Genomic DNA, 20,606 nt, shown 5'->3' on the forward strand with positions numbered 1-20,606 from the left:
TGGTTATCCTGTTTGCCCTCTTTTATGTCTTCATTATGGGATGTAGTGATCATGTAATGCAGTATTCTAAATTTGGTACAACACAGATTTGTATGGTACCTTTATTGTATTAATCAATTTATAACTGCCTCTTTCCTTTATAGCTGCTGTACTTTGTATAGATGATTTCACTGAACTAACTACAAAGATCCCAATATCTTTTTATGCAGTTGGCTACTGACAGTTCTGTTCCCATCTTATTATTAGTGAAGCAGAGATTCTAAGATTTACCCTTGCTAAAACTGAATTGCATTTGGCATTTTGTAGCCCAATCACAAAAGTTGAAATACTTTTGTAACTCTTTGCATTCTATTTGTATTTTCACCATAATAAAACAGATTAACAGAGTTGGAAGGGACCTTATATGTCATCTAGTCCAACCCCTGCCCAAGCAGGGGACCATAAACCAGGAGTGTCAAACTCAAGGCCCGCGGGCCAGATTTGGTCCATGAGGTGCTTAGATCTGGCCCATGGGGCTGCCCTGGAAATAGCAAAATACTAGAACATGGTGCCTCTGCCAGTGAAAATGGAGCTTGGGAGACCCTTCCGAGCTCTGTTTTCATTGGGAGAGGGTTGCAGGAGGCTGTCCAAACCAAAAATGGAGCTAGAGAGCCCATTAGCACAGGTACCCCTGACATGAGTGATGTCAAGCTGGCTATGTCTCCCTGGCCATGCCCCTCCCAGCCCCTCCCCCCCAAGGTCAAACACAGCTCTGATGCGGACCTCAATGAAATTGAGTTTGACACCCCTGCCCTACATCATTTCTGACAGATGGCAGTCCCGTCTCTTGTTGAAAGCTTCCAGTGATGATGCTCCCATAACTTCTAAAGGCAAGCTGTTCTGAAGGCAAGCTGATTTATAACCTCCTTGATTGAGTCCTCCAATCACAAGGACCTTCTAATATGGGTATGAGTATGCCCGTGTTAAGGTTTCTTTTTCTGCATTATGGTGTACATTCTATCCAGGCTTCCACTGTGGTTTAAAATATCTTCCAGGTAGTGAAAAAGAATACTGATAATAGTTTTTGTATTCCATCTTATTTTAAGAGTAAATATTGTTTTGGCTACATTCAAATGGATTTCAATCCTGAACTCAAGCAAACAAAAATTGTTTTTGGCTTCCATCAAGTCAAATTTGATGAGATAGGGTTGATAAGAATTTGAAGTATTGATACCTTGATTAGGACAAAGAGGACAAGGACATTTGACTGAGATCATGAATACTTCAAATACCAAATGTCCAGATGAGCCTCCTGAGATGCCTAAATATGCGTCCTCATTTACAAGCTCAGTTTTAGTGCAGTCTGAGAAATTTTGATATATGCCCACATTCTTTTAATGGGTATAATATGAAATCAATGTTTATGATTGCTGAATGTGAGGTTGCTATTTTTCCTCTTCATCTTTTCTTGCAACTTTAAAAAATTTTCTGCCTCTAATATAAATCTGCACATAGTCAGACAAGAACCTGCTCATTCTTCTTTCTAACGACATCCAAAGCAATGTGTTAATGACTTGAGGTTTAATTGCATTGCAGTAATGTGACTTTAGGGATCGTCTGTGGGAGTTGTGTTACATTTCTAAAACAGTTTTGCAAAACATTAAACCTTGTCTGTAATTGTAAAGGAACTGCACAACTATGGAATTAAACAAAGAATCATAGCACTGCAAGATCACAGAAATGTAGATATTTCACTTGCCATGAATAAATAAAATGGAATCCTAACATGCTTGCAGAAGGTTGTTCCAACCCTCTTTATTGTCAAAGTTGATGAATGACAATTCCTTTTTCAGTGGCAATTCTAGAAGAAGTTGCTGGAAGGCAAATTTCCACAGTAGATGGAAGAGCACAGATTCCTTAACATTGATATATTAAATTCCCCATATTTATAAGCTTCTCGTTTTCCTATGAAATAAAGGAAACTCACAAATGTTTGTGTGGCTTTTCTATAATCATATTAAAATATTATTTGTTCTTTATTTCTCATATCCTTCACATATTCTCAAGTTTCATTCCAAAGAAAATTAACTTAGATATCTCAGGAATTTTCTTGGAAAATTCTACTTAAAAACCTACTTGTCTGAAATCCTTACATTTCATTTTTTATGACCTTTCATAGGTTTTAGGGAAGTTGGTCATCAAAATGTGTCTCCTCCTCATTCCAGAAGGACATCTACAGGTATCCATCTATTTCAGGTTTTTTTTTAAAAAAAATTGCATATTATTTATAAGTGACACACTGAAAACAATGTTTTTACTGCAAATTTTATATGAGAAGTGAAAAGTCTAGATTTGGGGAATTTATAGTTTGAAAGCCTGCAGTAGAGAAAATTGCTTGTCAAGGATATTTGTAGTAAAAAGTTTCTTGGAAATGTACATGAACAATTCAATAAGCGAAAGTATGCTATTAAAAACTTCATGTTTTGTGGAAAGTTAAAATGTAATAGGGTTTTGTTGATATAGAACCTTTTATATAACACAAAAAAATAAGTCAAATACTGATTATTAGTATGAGCTGTGGTGGCACAGTGGTTGGAATGCAGTACTGCAGGCTACATCTGCTGGCTGCTGGCTGCTGGCTGCTGGCTGCCTGCAGTTCGACAGTTCGATCATGACCAGTTCAAGGTTGACTCAGCCTTCCATCCTTCCAAAGTTGGTAAAATGAGAACCCAAATAATTGGGGACAATATGTTGTCTTTGTAAAACCACTTAGAGCTGTAAAACACTGTGAAGTGGTATATAAGTCTAAGTGCTGTTGCTATTGCTATTAACAGAGTTCACGTTTATCTCATTTATATTTTACTATCATACTAGCCATGGGACAGTATGAAAATGCGGTGGTGGAATATGACCAGTGGTGGGATTCAGCTAGTTTGCACCAGGGGTGGGTTCCCTCTATGGGAAGCAACCAACCCTCCTCCCCACAAATAAAATATTACTCCCTCCCAGAAAGGTTCATTCCACATGCCTGCCAGTCTAGATAGATAATGAGATAATGAGCCTATAGAAAGTTTGGCTCCATTCACAAGCAGGGAATTATCCAAACCCTTTTAGAAACACAAAGCCCATATTGCACAAACCCCAAAACTTCAAAAAACATAGAACCATATAAGAATCCTACTTTTTATCCAATTTACTGTTCAGTTGACCCAGAAACAAACTGCTGAAGGTCACTTTGCAAACTTCCGATTGAACAGTTTTTCAATTTAAAGCAGGTTTCAATTTAAAGTTTGCAGCATTAAGACTTGTGGACCAGAATTCCACAGCCAGGCATGCTCAGTTCCGATTTAAAGCAACAGCATTTTTTTTCTTTGCTGAATCCTGTTAAAAAGTGAGATTCCTTCTTTCTTTTCATTTATTTATTTCTCCCTTCCCTTCCTTCCTCCCTCTCCCCCCCCCCCCTTTTAGATTTTAAAACCTCTTTTTCCTTGCCTGAATTGGCAGGGAAAAAGGGCTTTAAAAAAAAGCTTCTGATGGAGGTTCGGGGTGTGGCCAAGCCACCATTACTACCAGTCCAGCACATTATGCCAGATTTTCACTACCTCTTCTTGCATAGCGGCCAGGACCGGGAGGAATCCACCTCTGGTTTACACCATTTTGGCTGAATCGGTAACTAATGTTTTGTGCCATTTGGACAACCAGCTGAAAATAAAGTGCAAGAGAGGGTTTTTTCCCTTTCTCCCTTCAGTTAATAGCTCCAGGCAGACAGCCAAGAACCACTTAACAGGCTAATACTTGGTTGTGATAACAAAATCACAGGAATGCAGCCAGCACACGCCTTGAATAAACAATATAAACTAACAGAATCACGGCACGGAAACACCCAGTAAGCCCATCAATGACCCATGAGGGATGGAATTAACCTCTTCCCTTCAGGAAGAAGGATAATATTACAAACACTTTCATTATAAAGGGTATTAAGTAATACTTCTGTGATCAGCTGATACTCCCCAAGACCTTTTATAACTGCTGCAGGGTTGACAACTTCTTGTTTCTCCCTGGGGGGAAAAGATACAGGATGAGACAATGACGCAGCTTGATCATGCAGGCTCTGAATTTAATGCATTTGTGGTCCAGCTAGCTGTATTGCTTCTGTTGTGAGGCACCCAATTTAGAATTGTTTTCTGTTTCTCTCAGATTAGTTTCTTCTTGACATGGTAGCCCCAATGGTTTCATAGAGTTAGGAACTTTTTAAACCACAGTTAATATTTCTAAATTGTGAAGCATCAAAAATAAATTATTTCCTAAGTGATTTTTTTGAAGATTGGGAGCAAAAGAAAAAGAAAAGAAAAGAATGCCTTAATTTAAGAATCCCAAGAAAGACATAAACCCCAAATAAATATTTTAAAATTACTGATGGATGGGCTTTCAATTAAAAAGAAATATGCAGCTTGTGAGGATGGTTGAAAGTGCCAAATTTACTGTAAATGCTGAACAGTGGTCTATCCCTCCTTCATGTGCATGCCTAGCAGCCATTACAATGTAATGGGCTTAAATTCTTAGGATGAAAGAAGTGTTGTATCTATTGTGCTTATAAAACCTGCAGTGGTTCTTTCTGGAAAATAATGGCTGTGCTTATAAACTCACAGTGATTCGTTCGGCACAATGATGTTTGTGCAGTGCCTGAGTCTCCTAAATTGGAGAGTTGCTTTTTTATCATTTAATCATGTCAAAACAGTTGGGGAGGAAAGGGCGGGGGGGGGGGAGGATGTGATATAAAGTATTCACCAATGGGTAAGTGATGAAGTGTCAATGTTCTTCTCCCTCCTGCTCCCCACACCCATTTCCAACAAGGCAACACACATTTATTCTGGTTTTCGGGACTCATCAGATCTCATGCTGAGTAGCAGAAAAAGGATGATAAATGAATACCTTTTAAAGTTGCCTTCTACCTGTTCACACTGTTGTATTCTTGCCAAGTATCTTGATATACCCAAAACAGAATAAGGAGTAAATAAAAACAACACAAAACCAAACCACATAGCATCGATGAAGTGAGAGAAGGGTGGACCTGAAATCTTATCAGAATTTAAAATGTTTAACAATGTGATCAATTCAAATTTTTAACACATTTTCCCTGAAGGCTGTGGAGGAAAAGCCAAGCAGAGCAAGGTACATTTTATTGCCACTTCTTAATGGCTCAGTGTTAGAAGTTAAGGAATTTGTTCCCAAGCTGGGCTACAAAGGACAGCAGGCAACACTTGTAGGGGCTTAAGAAAAAATGTTTTATATGCAGTAGAGTCCAAATCAGCCAGTGGAGGAAGAAGAATGCATGATGGCCACGTTGGGTCATTCCTCATCATCTCTCAGAGAATTCTAATTGAAAAGTTCAGGCTAATCATTAACCATGAGAGTGTAAAACATTGGTCAATCATACAATATGTTCTGTCCATTTATTTATGTTTTGTTAGCTTGACACAGCCAGTGGTGGGTTTCAAAATTTTTTTAGAACCTCTTCTGTAGATGTGGCCTGCTTTGTGGAAGTGGCTTGCTGGCTATGTGACTGCATGGGAGCAGCTTGCCAGCCATGTGACCGAGTGGGAGTGGCTTGGCAGTTATGTAGCTGGGTGGGCATGGACAACTTGTAAAATGTGGTGAAACTCACTTAGCAACGCTCTTGCTTAGCAACCAAAATGTTGGCTCAGAAACTCTGGCATTTGAAGCACGCAAGTCTTAAAGCTGTCAAGTTACAAGACCCTTGCACCCCTAACTCTTTAGAAAAAAAACTCCAGGGGTGTTCAAACTTGACAGCTTTAAGACTTGTGGACTTCAACTCCCCAAATTCCTCCTCCAGTCATGTTGGCTCAGGAACTCTAGCATTGAAACGTGCAAGTCTTAAAGCTGTCAAGTTACAAGACCCTTGCACCCCTAACCCTTTAGGAAAAAAAACCCAGGGGTGTTCAAACTTGACAGCTTTAAGACTTGTGGACTTCAACTCCCAGAATTCCTCCTCCAGTCATGTTGGCTCAGGAACTCTGGCATTGAAGTATGCAAGTCTTAAAGCTGTCAAGATACAAGACCCTTGCACCCCTAACCCTTTAGAAAAAAAACCCAGGGGTGTTCAAACTTGACAGCTTTAAGACTTGTGGACTTCAACTCCCAGAATTCCTCTTCTCACTCTTCATCTTGATGATGTGCGGACAGGCGGGGGGAGGGAGCTGGAACCGGTTCTAAACGGCACTGTAGATTTATGGAACCTCTTCTATAGAAGAGGTTAGAAGTGGCAGGAACCCACCCCTGGACACAGCCCACATGCAGTTCTCTCTCTCTCTTATTTATAATTAGCCACAATGGCTACATAGGTCATGTCTGAATAAAGAACAATGTCTAAGTCTTCCTTTCACACCTTTTTGCCATATACATGACAGAGTTAACTCTATGGGGTCCCTTGTGCTTTTTGAGCTTGTTTTCTTATAGACATTTTATTACCCAACTAGATAACATCATCAGCTGATTGTCTTTATCAAAATAGCTTCACCACTGTTTATTACAACCATTTAGCTTCTTACCAGTATTTATACTACTTTAGATAATGGCTATTTTCTCCACTGAATTTATATAAAGTAAGGAAGGAGGCAATTGGCAATATAGGTAATCCTCAACTTATGGCTACAATTGAGTCCAAAACTTCTATTGCTAAGCAAGTCAGTTGTTAAATGAGTTTTATCTCATTTTATGAACTTTCTTGCTAAATTGTTAAGTGAATCACTGTAGTTGTTAAGTTACTAACACAGTTGTTAAGTGAATCTGGATTTCCTATTGACGTTGCATGTCAGGGGGTCAGAAAAGATGATGACATGACCCAAAGTAATTGCAATCATCATAAATACATACCAGTTGCTAAGTGTCTGAAATTTGATCACATAACCATGGGGATGCTGCAATTGTTATGTGAAAAATGATAATAAGTCATATTTTTTGGTACTGTTGTAATTTTGAACAATCATTAAATGAAAGATTGTAATTTGAGGACTACCTGTATGGGCTAATACCTATTTGATAGCAGTGGTTATTGATTATTAGGGTGAGTAGGTTGGGGGATAAAGTTTCATATGACGAAAGTGCTCAGTTATCTAAAACCGACCAGTCTTTTTGTGTGGGGTTGCCAATTACTAGTAGTGAATCATCCTGAATTTTTAATGATTATTATGTGCACAGATATAAGTTGGTATAATTCTATGCAAACAGGCCTTTTTCTAACAGGGCTAAAATTCTTTTGGCAGTTTCTCTTGCTTTTGCTGAAGATGTTAGATGGAACTAATATTTCAATGACAGCAGTGAAAAACAAAATTGAGCTCAAAGTCTGGATTAGATTTGCATGACACTCTGAAGTTATCCATGCTTGGTGATCTCATGATGTTGGTTTTTAAGAACTCAAGAAGCCAATATTCCCGCTGAATTTCATTTTAGTCAACCTCCCCCTTTCCCCAGTTTCTAGTTTGGGATAACAAGGTTATAATTTAGGGGAAAGGGCATTTGAAGTTTGGGTTACAACTTCTATGTTCTGAGAAAACTAAAGTCCAAGGGTCACCAAGATAAGAAATTAGATCCACAACACTGGTTGATTGGCAAATAAATTCACAACTTCCTTGTGGGAGCAGTTGCATAAACAAAGTGATCTAATGAAGGCATGGTGTCATAAGGGATAACCATATCATAGAACTTCACAGTATCTAAGGTTATTATTTACTATTTAGAAGACATACTTTTTCAATACTAAAGCAATATTGCAAAGCTGCAAGTGATTACAATCTTATCTGATTATTATTGGTTTGAAGTGGCTGACAAAAGATTGCTTACTGTAGGTGTGAACATATGCTTGTCCCTTGCATAGTGCTTCTCAAATCAATAAGAATGCCTTTTGTATTTGCTGGTCAACAAATATAATTTGTGTATATTTTCATATTAACCATCTTTATTTATATATACATATATATTATATCTAGGGGATGAAATGAAGATTGCACTAGCCTTATGGAGTTCATAGGAAAGATTTATTATGTATGAGGCATTAGCACCAGATGAATGCTTAGTGAATAGGTTATCTCATAGACTTCACATCTGTGGAATACATGACCTTGTAAGCAATAGCTGTTGCAATTTCCTTACCTATGCAACCAATACAAACACAAGAGCCAAATTATTTTGTAAATTTGCCCTTCCTAGGTTACATGATCTTCAGGATATTTTCTAAAGCTTGGTTTACATAGTATATGAAATCCTAAACACCAAACACAGTTACTGTGTTTACAAAAATGCTACATGCAAAGAAATAGAATAGGCTTGTATAAATATTAACTTTTAAATTTAATTAAAAGATGACTTGTTTGATTTAATGATTCAGTCCATATCAAATTGCATGTCTCTGAATCACTTTGGAAACTTTTGAATTCTGTTTTGTGATTCATTTGTCTTTTGAGATACAGTTTTCCTGAATCAGTTTCGCAATTTGATTTGGATTTGTAAAATAAACCATATTATGATTTTCAGAAATAGAATTGTTCACAAAATATGGTAAATCACAGACCATAAAATACCATTTAATGCATACAATTCCCTCAAAGGTATCAAGGGCAGATAAAGTGGTGCCTTCTGTGGGATTTGAGTTAAAATCCCCATAATTATTTTCTGTTGACCATGCTGAAGGTAACTGAAATTGGAAATGATGGTATCACGTGGTTTGCATGGAAGAAAATTCATAATGTTGTTGTCTCAATTGTATCTGGTAGTGGTAGCTTTTACATCATAAACAAAGAATTAAACAAAGGCTGGCTGAAAGAACATATCATCATCATCATCATCATCATCATCATCATCATCATCATCCTCTTAGTCATTATCTATCCACTGCAGGATGAAGGCCTCTTCCCCATGTTTCCAACCAATATGTCTTGAGCTTTCTTTTGTCAATTGGGCCTGCAATACTTGCTGATGTGATCAATCCTTCTTGTTTTAGGTCTCTTTTGTGGATGCTTTTTATCAAGAGGGATTCATTCTATGACTGCCTTGTTCCACCTGCCATCAGTTCTTGCTAAGTGACCAGCCTACAGTATTTCTATTTCAATTCTTTTACTCTCTTGAAGATATTGTATACTTTCATTTGTTCTTTAATCCATGTGCAGGTCTTTCTGTTTTGTCTTGTAATGCCAGTCATGTATCTTTCTGTAGCTCTTTGTGTCCCTTGTAGCTTTGGTATCATTGTGAGGTTAGTGTTCATATTTCACCAGCATATGTTAGAGCAGGTACCACAGACACATCAAAAACTTTTTTCTTCAGGCATAAGGAAAAGTTGTTCTTGAAAATTATGCTTAGCTTGCCAAATGCCTGCCAACCACATTTAACAGACCATTCAATTTCCTTTATTGTATCACCTGCCATTGAGATTCATTTGTCAAGGTTTATGTAGTGGTGTACTATGTCTAGTTCTTCTCCAGATATAAAAATGTTTCTTTCGTTGGTGAATTTAGTAAACATACCTGGCTCTTTTTCAACTTTATTTTTAAGCCAAATGGTTCTCCTGCTTTGTGCAGCTCTTGTATGTGTCTTTGTAGCACCTCTGGGTTTTGTGAGAAGAGAGCAACATAATCTGTAAATTTTAAGTGATTTAAATAGGCACCATTAATTTTTATTCCATCTTTTGTCCAGTCTAGTTTGTGAAATATTTCTTCAAGACAGACTGAGAAAAGGATTTGCAAGATTTGGAAGATCTTTGTATCTGCTCCATCTATAGCACTGCTGGAAGAATACTTTGTAGAATCAAAAATCTCTGACAAATCTATTGATTTATTTTTTTTTAAAAAAAAAGATGGACAATGAAAAATAGTTATTTGTAGTATGGCAAACCATACATTTGGCAAGAGAATCATTGACAACTTTGAAAAAAAGCAGAATATATGTTCTTCCTGACAACTCAATAATTCCTACCCATCTCCAAAATTTGATCTTCAGCTTATTCCAGTATAGAATATTTTTTTTATCTATGAATAGGATGCAAAAAGTTAGTGTGTGGATGCCAGCATCTCTGTTGTGAACTTGAAAGATTAAGGCCAATATTATGAGCTCTTCTAATTTTTGGAAAATGTGTGTGAGGGTAGAGGTGTAAGAAGAAGAATGAGGTGTGTTCTTTGCTCTGAACATATGAGGTTTATTTTTGAGAACCCCCTTTCCGCCTCTGCTGAACTAACAGCAATTGTCCTGACAATATCTCTAGCTTTTCTGATAGGGTCAGGAATTTTATACTTGTCTGGATTTTTCAGCACATTTTCCAAAAAATCTTTGTAGTTGTTCAAATTAATTTCGTAATTAAAAATGCTGCCAAATGCAACCAATGCTGCCTCTGCCTCAGCCCATGGAATGACTACATCTTCAATTTTCCAGTAATCTGGCTCCAAATATGTGATAAAGTGTAACTTGTTTGCGGCTGGCAATAGGCTACCTGTTCTTAGATGGTCACAATCCATCAGACTTTTCTTCAAATTGGTGATGATGCTTGACAGAAGCTTGTCACGAGGAAGGGCAACAAATCATTGATTTGGAGTTAAATTGATGTTTTTGAAGGCTTGTGTTTTTAGTACTTCAACAAGTTCTGTTTCATATCTGCTCTTTCTTTGTCTAAGCACTTCAAAAGCATTGATAATTTGCAATACCAACTTTTTAGCCATGATGATATCTGTCTCTCTCCCCTGCAGGGCATTTGATAGAAGAGAAATCTCATTTAGAATATCAGTCATGAGGGTCAAATCCTTCAAAAAATTTAGATGTTCAAAACGGGAAGCCATGCCTGGGAATCTTTCATTGCCCAGAAAAAAACTGACGTAGTGCTGGATAAGCACGCCACACAGCTTAAACCACAGGCAGCCCATCCTGGTCCCAAAACTCTGCCAATCTTCACAATTTCTATGCCCAAGTTCTCAGAGATTTGGAAAAGGTCATTCTGGCTCTTGCAGGATTTCTGGAAAGTGGTGGGTATTTTATCAAGGAAGATCTTGAAGTAGTTGATCTGCTTCACTTCTCTTATTGCATCACCCAGCATAAATTGCAGGCGGTGGTTCAAGCAGTGCCAGATTACAATGTTTGGGAAGTCTTGAGCTATTCTGGCACTGACTCCAGATTTTCTTCCAAGCATAACATTGGGACCATCGGAGCAGAAAGTGATTACATTCTTTTGTAGATATTCGGTGGTAAACCCAAATTTATGCAAGCTTCCCATCGCTGTAGAATATATGGTCTCCGCAACTTGTTTCTCTAATTCCAAAGCTCAACAAAGATGGTTGCTGGGCATTCTGGATCCTCAACTCTAACAAAAACTATCAGCACTGCTTTCATTGAAAGTGTTGTGGTTTCATCGATTATTAGGCACACCTTTTGATTATTTGCAATAATCCTGGAAAACACGGTGGTCTTGATTTGGTTTGCAATGAATTCAACTATTTTCACTGCAGATCTCCGTGAATGCAAGCCAACTCCCACATCCACTCCAACCGTAGTTAGCAAATTTACCTGCACTCCGATGTCTGAGAATGGATTACATCTTTGCACAAGATCATAAACAGTAGAAAATATTGTGCAAGTACAGCATAAATATTTGTCAGTTGACTTATCCATGGATTTGGTTAAAGCTTCCTGCTCCCATTGCTTAATGCTCTCCATGCAACTAAGATGTGTTTTTGATTGAAAATGTTCCCTTAATTTTTTTCTGAGCGATGCTTGTTGTGTATCCTTAGTTTTCTCTGCTGGCACACCCTGGAAATGTTTCCACTCTCTAGAAACATGAATACCTTTCTCTAATGAGAACATGGGTTTTGCACAATACTCAAAACCCATCTTCTTGTCAGATACTGCCAGTCCATCATACTTATCCTTGTAGTGTCTATATTGCTGCAAATTCCAGCAGTCAGGAAGTTGTGGAACTTCAGTGGAGTCAATGGACTTGCTGCTTTCTCCAACCTCAGGTGGTGGAAGTGGTTGTGCTTGTGGTGCTGGTGCTTGTGGTGCTGGTGGTGCTGGTGCTGGTGACTGTTGTGGATCAGCTGATTCCTCAACTCTTGGTTTTTGGGGGAAGAAAGCGGTCAAACTCTGTTGCCTCTTCTTCATTATGCTAAATAATACTAACTGCCAAAGAAATAAAACAATATTGGACTCAATTGTGGTTGCAAGCTGAGGACTACAGGTAACAGAAGGGACCTCTGCTTTTAACCAACAATGTACAGTCTTTTCAAGAAGGATGAGAAACAGGAAAGATATAAACAAACAGGAAAGATATAGTCTTTCATCCAAGAAGTTAGTTCAAGAATGAATGTCATAGGTAGATTTCCAGAGCAATACAGATTTTCTTTTTCTGAAATTTAGTTCTCAGTTCCAAAAAACAGGAATATATGAATTAGGTTCAGTACTTAGGTTGATCCAAGTAGCTATTCAGAAGTTAGTGGTTAGAAGCAATGGTAAAGCAAGATGTGGAATTAAAACCAGAAATATTTTGTTGGCTATTTGAAAGGGAGTACAATATATATTTCATTTTACACATGTTAGCAGCTACTGGAATTGTGTTTGCACAACAGTGGAAAAACAGAGATATGAAAATGAATAAATATTACAATTTGCAGAAATAAATAAATTGACAATTAAAATCAAGAAGGCTTTGAATACTTTTTCATGTGGGATTTGTTTTAGCAATTGCTAACTAACAAAAACAGAAATTAGAAATCCAAAAGTATGAAAGAAAACACCAATTATGTAAGGAAAGGTCACTAAAATGTATATGGAAATATTATTAGTTCTTGATCATTATTAATGGGTAGATAACTGCGGGACATTACACACCCCCACAAAATATGACAGTGCCAGGAAAACACCAAAAAATAAGAATCCCCCCCCAAAAAAAGACCGTAATGAAACCAGTTTTTCCCCTAACCCTAAGGACAGGAAAGACAAAGCCACTGGAATAAAAATCATCAAGGCATTGTGGGAAATTATAAAGGACAGTGCCAGGAAGCTCACAGAACCAGCAACCACCTCAGAATTACCTAAACAACCAGGGTGAAACACACTAAATCTGGCAAAGCTACCTTGCACCAACCTGGCCTGCCCATAGAAAAGCACTTTGAGACATATAAACCTGATCTGAACACTTAAAAGCAACATATTGAATCACAAAGAAAACATTTGCAGAAAGGAATAACATTTATTGTAGTAAATATATTTTATAAACAATTAAAAAATAAAAATTCCCTAATAATAATTTAAAAAAAGATATTCTATAAATAAAAAAATCCTTAAAAACCATTGTTAAGTATTCCGCACACAATAATTTATATTGTAACCATTTCAAGGTATTCTACCAGCAATAATTTATACTGTAACCATTTCAATGTATTCTACACACGATAAATTGAAGTAAACCATTTAAAAATATTCTATACTCAATACTTTTAAGTAAAACGATTTTAAAAAAAATTATATGCACAATAAATAAAATATTCTTTATAGAAACATTAAAAGAATAAAAGAAAAAAACCCAGGTCACTTACCAGCAGGCAGAATCAGCAGCTCTCCAATGCGATGGATGCAGCAGGGAGCAGGCAGGCAACGAGACAGCAGGACAGGTAAACCTACCGGAGTGGAGAGACAAGGGTTGTCAGTTAGCTAGGCATAACACCTGGCAGGCTTAGCTAGCCAGGCGAGGCTGGAGAGGGGGGACAGGGGGCTTTCGGCTGTGTGGCATACGCCAGCTCACAGCTTTCACGAGGGAAGGCCTGAAAGACAGCCTGCCACCACCACCACCGCTGCCCACCCGCTTTCAGCCACACGGCGTACACCAGCTCGCGGCTTTCATGAGGGAAAGCTACCCTGCCACCACCCACCCGCTTTCGGCCGCATGGAATATGCCAGCTGATGATGAGCTTTCATCCAGACTGAAACATGCAAGCAAATTTAATTTGACATTTATTAGCTTGAATAATGCACCCATCTTTCAAATATGCTCTCTACATTCAAAGTCTGTGGGAAGTATCCCAGGTTTAATCAAATCTGTCACATTTTATTCCAGGCAATTCAGCATGGAGCATTGTGAAAGATAACAAACTATGTCTTTCACTGAAAAAAACATATGCCCTAGATATATTTTGTAGGGTTTCCTTTGAGAGCATAGGTTCTAATAAACTGTACAGAAGAAACATTTCCCAATTGGGAGATCGGCAACCTAATAGTGAATAAGCACTGATTACAAATGAAAAATGTCTTTGTGGCTCCAACAATGTTATCATTATGTAAGTTGAATGGAACACTGGGTTGTTTTTTTTCTTGGAGGACGTGTGCATGAAACACTCAGAAGATGTTTCCTAAAAACATGCTAAAGTTACAATGGCTCAGAATTATTTTTTCTGTATACAAAGTAATTGTGGCTGGATATAGTTATTACTGATTCAGTAAGTACTGTTTACACCATTAGGAAAACAAAAAGAGAGAAGGCAAAGAAAATGAGAGAATACTTTATTCAATTTTATTGAATATTGTCAGGAAAAAAAATTGAGTTGTAGACCTAGGTTGTTGAATGGATTGATCATTACATGGATTTAAAGAACTTTCAACTCCAGCTAATTCTGTGTGATTTGTACATTAAAATAAAAACCAAAGAAATGATATATATCCAGAAAAAATAAGAAAACAGATAAAGCATCTTTTTTATATATAAAAAAAAAGGCATACCTACTATCTTGCTATAAATCTTATTTAGGGGGAAGCCACACAGATTTCTGGGAGTATAATATTCCAAATGGCACCAATTCAACAGAGAAGACATACCTCTGAAATCCCAGTTAGTAACATTAAGTGAAATGACTGTGCTGGATCTTATGGATAGACAGTAGGTGATCCTTCAAATAATCAGCTCCTGTGCCATGAATGACTTTGTAGATAATAACCATCAATCTCAATGATATCATAGGCTTATTGTACATTCCTATTGTTGTATGTAGTGACCAGTTGTATCTTCCGAGTGATGTTTAAGGCTAGCCATATGCAGAGTGTTTTACAGTAGATCATTCATGAGATGACTACGGCATGAGTAACTGTCTGAAGGGCTTCCAAATTCATGAATATGCACAAATGTTCATGGCAAACCAATGCAAATGCTTTCTTCATTACCTACTCTTCAAATGTGAGTCCAAGAAAACTCCCAGATTGTGTGCAGTCTTGAATAAAGAAGTGCCATCCACCAAATACTAAGAATGGAAGCCCCCACCCCCACCCCCAAGGATCAGGTCTCCACAAAATCCATGCCTATTTGATGCTATCAGTATTGAGCCAATTTCTATTTTTAATTATTCAGATCCACACAAATATTGGGATAGAACATGAACAAGCATCATTTAGAGAGTTCTGAGGTCAAGATGTACAACTGGTATTATCAGGGTTGTTAACTCCACCAGTTGACGGTAAGAGATTGATTGATCCCTTTTATTGTTCTGTTATCATGCTGCTGATGCCTGATGTTAACAATGTTGGTAAACCCAATCTTTCTCATTCCTTTCCATCACACAACACCTTATATTTAATTTGCATTTTCTCCCACAATAAATTTAGATATATCTTTCTGCTATTGTTTAAATTATATGTCAGTTGTCAAAACAAATATTGCCTGAAACAAAAACATCATTCTAAGCAAAACATTCATTTTTAACACAAACATTCTCCCCAGCAATGATACTTGCAATTTCTCCCATCTGAACATATTGTTTTTAATCTCATTCCATGTCTTAACGTAATTGTTCTGAAATAACATACAATTCATATTTGTCATATTGATATCCAGAAACCTCCTTCTCAATCTTAAAAACCATTATATTCATACATTCTGTTTAATCTTCTATTTTGATTGATACCTTCAACTTTATTAATCTTGAAAACTGCTAATGTACCAAATTGTTTTATTTTGCACATTAATGTTTGAATTCTCTTTAAGGATCTTCCAAAACAAACACCAAGTTATCTGCAAAAGCCCTTCACTTGCAAATCTTTTCTTTTTTAATCTTTACTCTCACAATCCATAAGTATCATCTTCTCTTATCTCTATTCAATATTTAAATAACAAAAATAAACAAGAGAGGGAGCAGTGGGTATCCCTCTCATGTTCCTTTTTGTATCTCATGCAGCTTTTTAAGATCTCCATTAACTTCATTTTCTGTGAAGTGTGAATTGATCTTACCCATTTGCACTTTCATAAAATTCTGCAAGAAGCAGGAACATGATTTATAGCCAATTTCACAAATATATCTAGGTGCCTTTCTCTATAGGAACCTTTCCTAGGTTTATTTCTCTGTAAATTAACATTTCTGTTTCTGATAGAGTCCAAACTATTATATGTGCACCTATTTATGCAAAACCCATTCTTTCTTAGAGTTAAATAAGGGACATTGACTATCTTCAACTGGCAATCTTTCAGGCTGTCAGAATGCCATTCTTTTCAAACTTCCTCTGGAGAATAATCCTTTAATGGACATTCTATGTTGTTCCTTCTAGGTAGATTCTTATGAGGTTCTCATCCTCCTTTTTTTTTCTTTTGTCAATGGACACCATTCTAGAACACTTCCTCAGCCTTCTCCCTGTCCACAAGTCTTCAGCAATTAAAGCTATGTTAATTATTCATGTACTCCATCATACTCTTCTTTCAAATACCAGTTTAGTCAGCTCTTTTCACCCAGCCACTCTAACACTTTCTTTTTACTTCATCACAAAATTATTGTGAAATGCTTTTTCATTTGAATATTCTCCAATGTTGTAGCTTTGTTCATAAAGAGATGACATCATAGAATCTGCAGCTTTTGCTTTCTGTCATAGTTGTTCTATTGCAATTAAGCTGGAAATCAGCCCAAATTGAATAGACATAGAACATGAGTGACCAAGTAAAGGAATAGAATATAAACTTGCCCCATTAGTGGTCAAACATTACTGTTACCACAGCTCTGGTGTGGGACATTTCCATTCCACTGATTTGAGCACCAGTGAAAACATTAAGAAAGAAGCTATGTAATCTTGATAGGTGCTTTTCCATGTCATTGTAGCAGATTGCAAAAATCACATCCCATAATATGCCCACAGTCAATCATCTCAATGAGGAAAAAAAGAGAGCACATGACATGTCTTATATCATTTGGGGTCAGAATCAGTTCCCATAAGTTAGACACTGCAGGGAGGATAAAAAATGGAGTAAACACACCATACCTTGAAGAACAAGCAAGCTATCTGTAAATAACTCTTAGGAACAGTGCAGAAATTTCACTGCTTAGTTCTTAAAAGTTCTTTTGCAGTAACCTTCCCCCAGGAATGGAGAGGGAATGGAGATTTTGGAGTATCCTTCCCCCAGGAGTGGGGATTTTGCAGTATCCTTACCCTGCCACACCCATCAAGCCACGCCCAAAGAACCACTAGTAAAAAAAAAATTAACCCCACCACTGGAGAACATGCCTAAATAGCAAAAAATAAATTTTGGGGACATTGTATAAAATGAAAAATTTAAAAAGTATACAGTTATTTATGATGAATTAAAGTGGGTTTTCTTTCTCTCTGTTTTCTTTTCCTTTTGCAATTTTTGAAAGATGGGAACATTACGTTCTTTGAAATTAGAACTATGCTATCTTGGCAAAGTGTTGTTGCAGTGGTATGCTCATTTTAAATAGATTCCTTGAGCTACAATAAAGGATTATCGTGGGAAACACCGAAGTAACCAACAATTATCTATGGCTCAGTGGAAACAGGCTGACAAAATAATTAGCATCCAATACATGCCATAGACTATAAGCCCAGAGCAGACAATATGTGTACAGAGCAGCATGCAAGTTCCTGATAATTATATTTCATAAACTGGATCTTAATATAGAAATTATATTATAGCACAAAACAGGACAACATTTTTAGTATCTAAGTCACCCCTTAGTGAGATGTTAGAGGCAGAAAAAAGATTCAGTTGCATGAAAAACAGATACCAAAATTTAAAATTAGAACTGCATCTTAAATATTTGACAGTGACACGTTCATTTAATAAAATGGATTTAGGAATGGACAGTACTCTGGGCAGAAACATTCTGCTGAATTTTAAAAATATACTATTCCATCAAGTTGATGAAAAAGAATTTGCATTCAGAATGACTGTGGAAGGAATGGGGCCGCTACCTTTTTTTTTTAAGAATTGGGTTGGTTTTTGTTAGGTATTTAGCTATGAGTTGGCCAAGGGTTGTCTATGGATATTCTGCTTTTGTTATTTACACATGGGGAGAAAGAGAGAGGGAGAGGGAGAGGGAGAGGGAGGGAGGGAGGAGGAGGAGGACAGAGGGAAGGAGAGAGAGAGAGAGGGAGAGAAAGAGGGGGGGAGAGGGGTATTGTACGTACATACATACCGTACATATATCGTTTCTTCTTTTCAGCAATGAACTACCGTACTGCCTGGAAAAGTCCCTGCAGTTTTCTTGGCAGGATTTTTCAGAAATGGTACAGCATTGCCTCTTTCCTAGAATTGAGGGATAGAGACTGGCCAGGATCACCTGGCTGGCTTTGTGTTCAAGTTGGGACTTGTGGTCTCCCTGTTTCTATTCAGATGCCTTAACCACTACATCAAATTGGCATTTTTTTTCATTGTATAAGCATCCCTATTTCTAGGATCTTATTTTGTTACTTTTGCAAAAGAAGGACAACTTTCAGAAATTGCAAAGTTGAATTTTCAATGGGGAAGAAACGAGGGAGATGGAACATCCTTAATGTTTATCCTTCTCTTTCCCCTCTCATTGACAGTTCCCTCCTGTTGCGAGTCAGAACTACTCCATGCTAAGGAATAAATGATTGATTCTCTTTCAAAGGAAATTCTGAAGTAGGGGAAACAAAGTTTTGGTAATATAATGAAATTTCTCAGCTGGCTTTTGTGTATCGTTATCTATTTGCTTAATGACCCGTCATGTCTGAAAGAGAAGCGTTTATTCATTTACTGTTCATTGTTTCAATTGTTTGTCTGAGGAATGGTGTTCTCCCAACATTATTAGGCTAAAATAGAAGTGAAAAGGACTGGATATATAGTACCTGAGCTGAACTGGTATGCTACAGAGAGCCATTTTATTCAATGAACATTTGTCTGATTTTAATGATAAGGTACAGAATAAGACTGGGTGTCAGGGTTCCAGATACCCTAATTAAATCATGAGCCTCGAGACAAGCTTCAAAAGAAATCAAATTATTTATTAGGAGTAGCATGTTGGGCAGTACCCCAGTGATGCCAACTCTGAGACCCTGTAATTTACAGCCCAATTATGACCATGATTCCCCCTTCCCCCAGGGTACACATTCTCCACATTCTCCAATGGAACACTTTCGAGGGCTGTAGAGATAATGCCCCTGGCTGCTGTGGGTAACCTGGGAGACAGCCTTAAGAAAGATATGCCTGGAATGTGCTTCTTTTTGTGGCTGCCATGTTGATTCATCCATTTCCCATCCCCCTTGCCTATGGCAATTTGCGAGCAGGCCAGGGATGCTTTGTGAGTTGAAACTCTGCAAAACTCAAATGGAGAGCTTCACTTTTATGTCTCTTGAAGCAAAACATCTCTTTGGTGCACCTTCATGAAAGAATGTGTCCGTTTGACTTGCTGCTACAGAACAAGGTGATTCCTGGGTTGCATCTCTGACATGTCTGAAAGCTGGAAGAGATTTCTACATAGGCCTCAGTGTCTTCCGGTACTTCTAGTTGGAAGTGCTAGAGGCACAGGAAACACTGTGCAAAATGCCTTGATGAGGTGATCCCATTCTTTGATATAAGGAATATTACTTTTCCATAGTAAGAAATATTTCATGAAGTCAAATTACATTTTTATTTATTATGTTTATTTCCAGATAGTCCTCAATTTACAACAGTTCATTTAGTGACCGTATAACACAATGGCACCGAAAAACTTATGTCACACGTAAGACCATTGAACCATCCCCATAAGCACAAGGTCAATATTCAGACATTTGGAAAATGATTCATATTTATGATGGTTGCAGTGCCTTGGAGTCATGTGATCGGCTTCTACGAGCTTCTGACAATCAAAGTCAATGGGGAAACCAGATTCACTTAACAACCATGTTATTAACTTAACTGCAGTGATTCACTTAACGACTGTGACAAGAAAGGTTGTACATTGGGGCAAAATTCACTTAACAAATGTTTCACTTAGCAACAGAAATTTTGGGCTCAATTGTGGTCCTAGGTTGAGGACTGCCTATATTAAATTGTTATGCCACCAATCTCCCTACAAGGTGACTCTGGGTGGCTTACAAGTTATAAAACAAATAAAAAGGAACTAAAATATTAAAGCATTAAAAGTACACAGATTAAAATATTATTAAAAATTGAACTAAAACTAAAACTGAAAGAGCTAAGAGACAGAGACCTTTAGCAGTGTGTGCTACCTTCGGAGGCCCAGGACAACTGGCAAATACGATTTTAATATCCTTCCGGAAGGCCAAAAGGAAGGTTGCAGTACTTACTTCCAGTGGTACAATGTTTCACAGGGATGGAGCCACAGCAGAAAACGCTCTTCTCCTTGGCC

This window comes from Natrix helvetica (genome assembly GCF_964273705.1).
Source record: "Natrix helvetica genome assembly, chromosome: 3".
Taxonomy (NCBI): Eukaryota; Metazoa; Chordata; class Lepidosauria; order Squamata; family Natricidae; genus Natrix; species Natrix helvetica.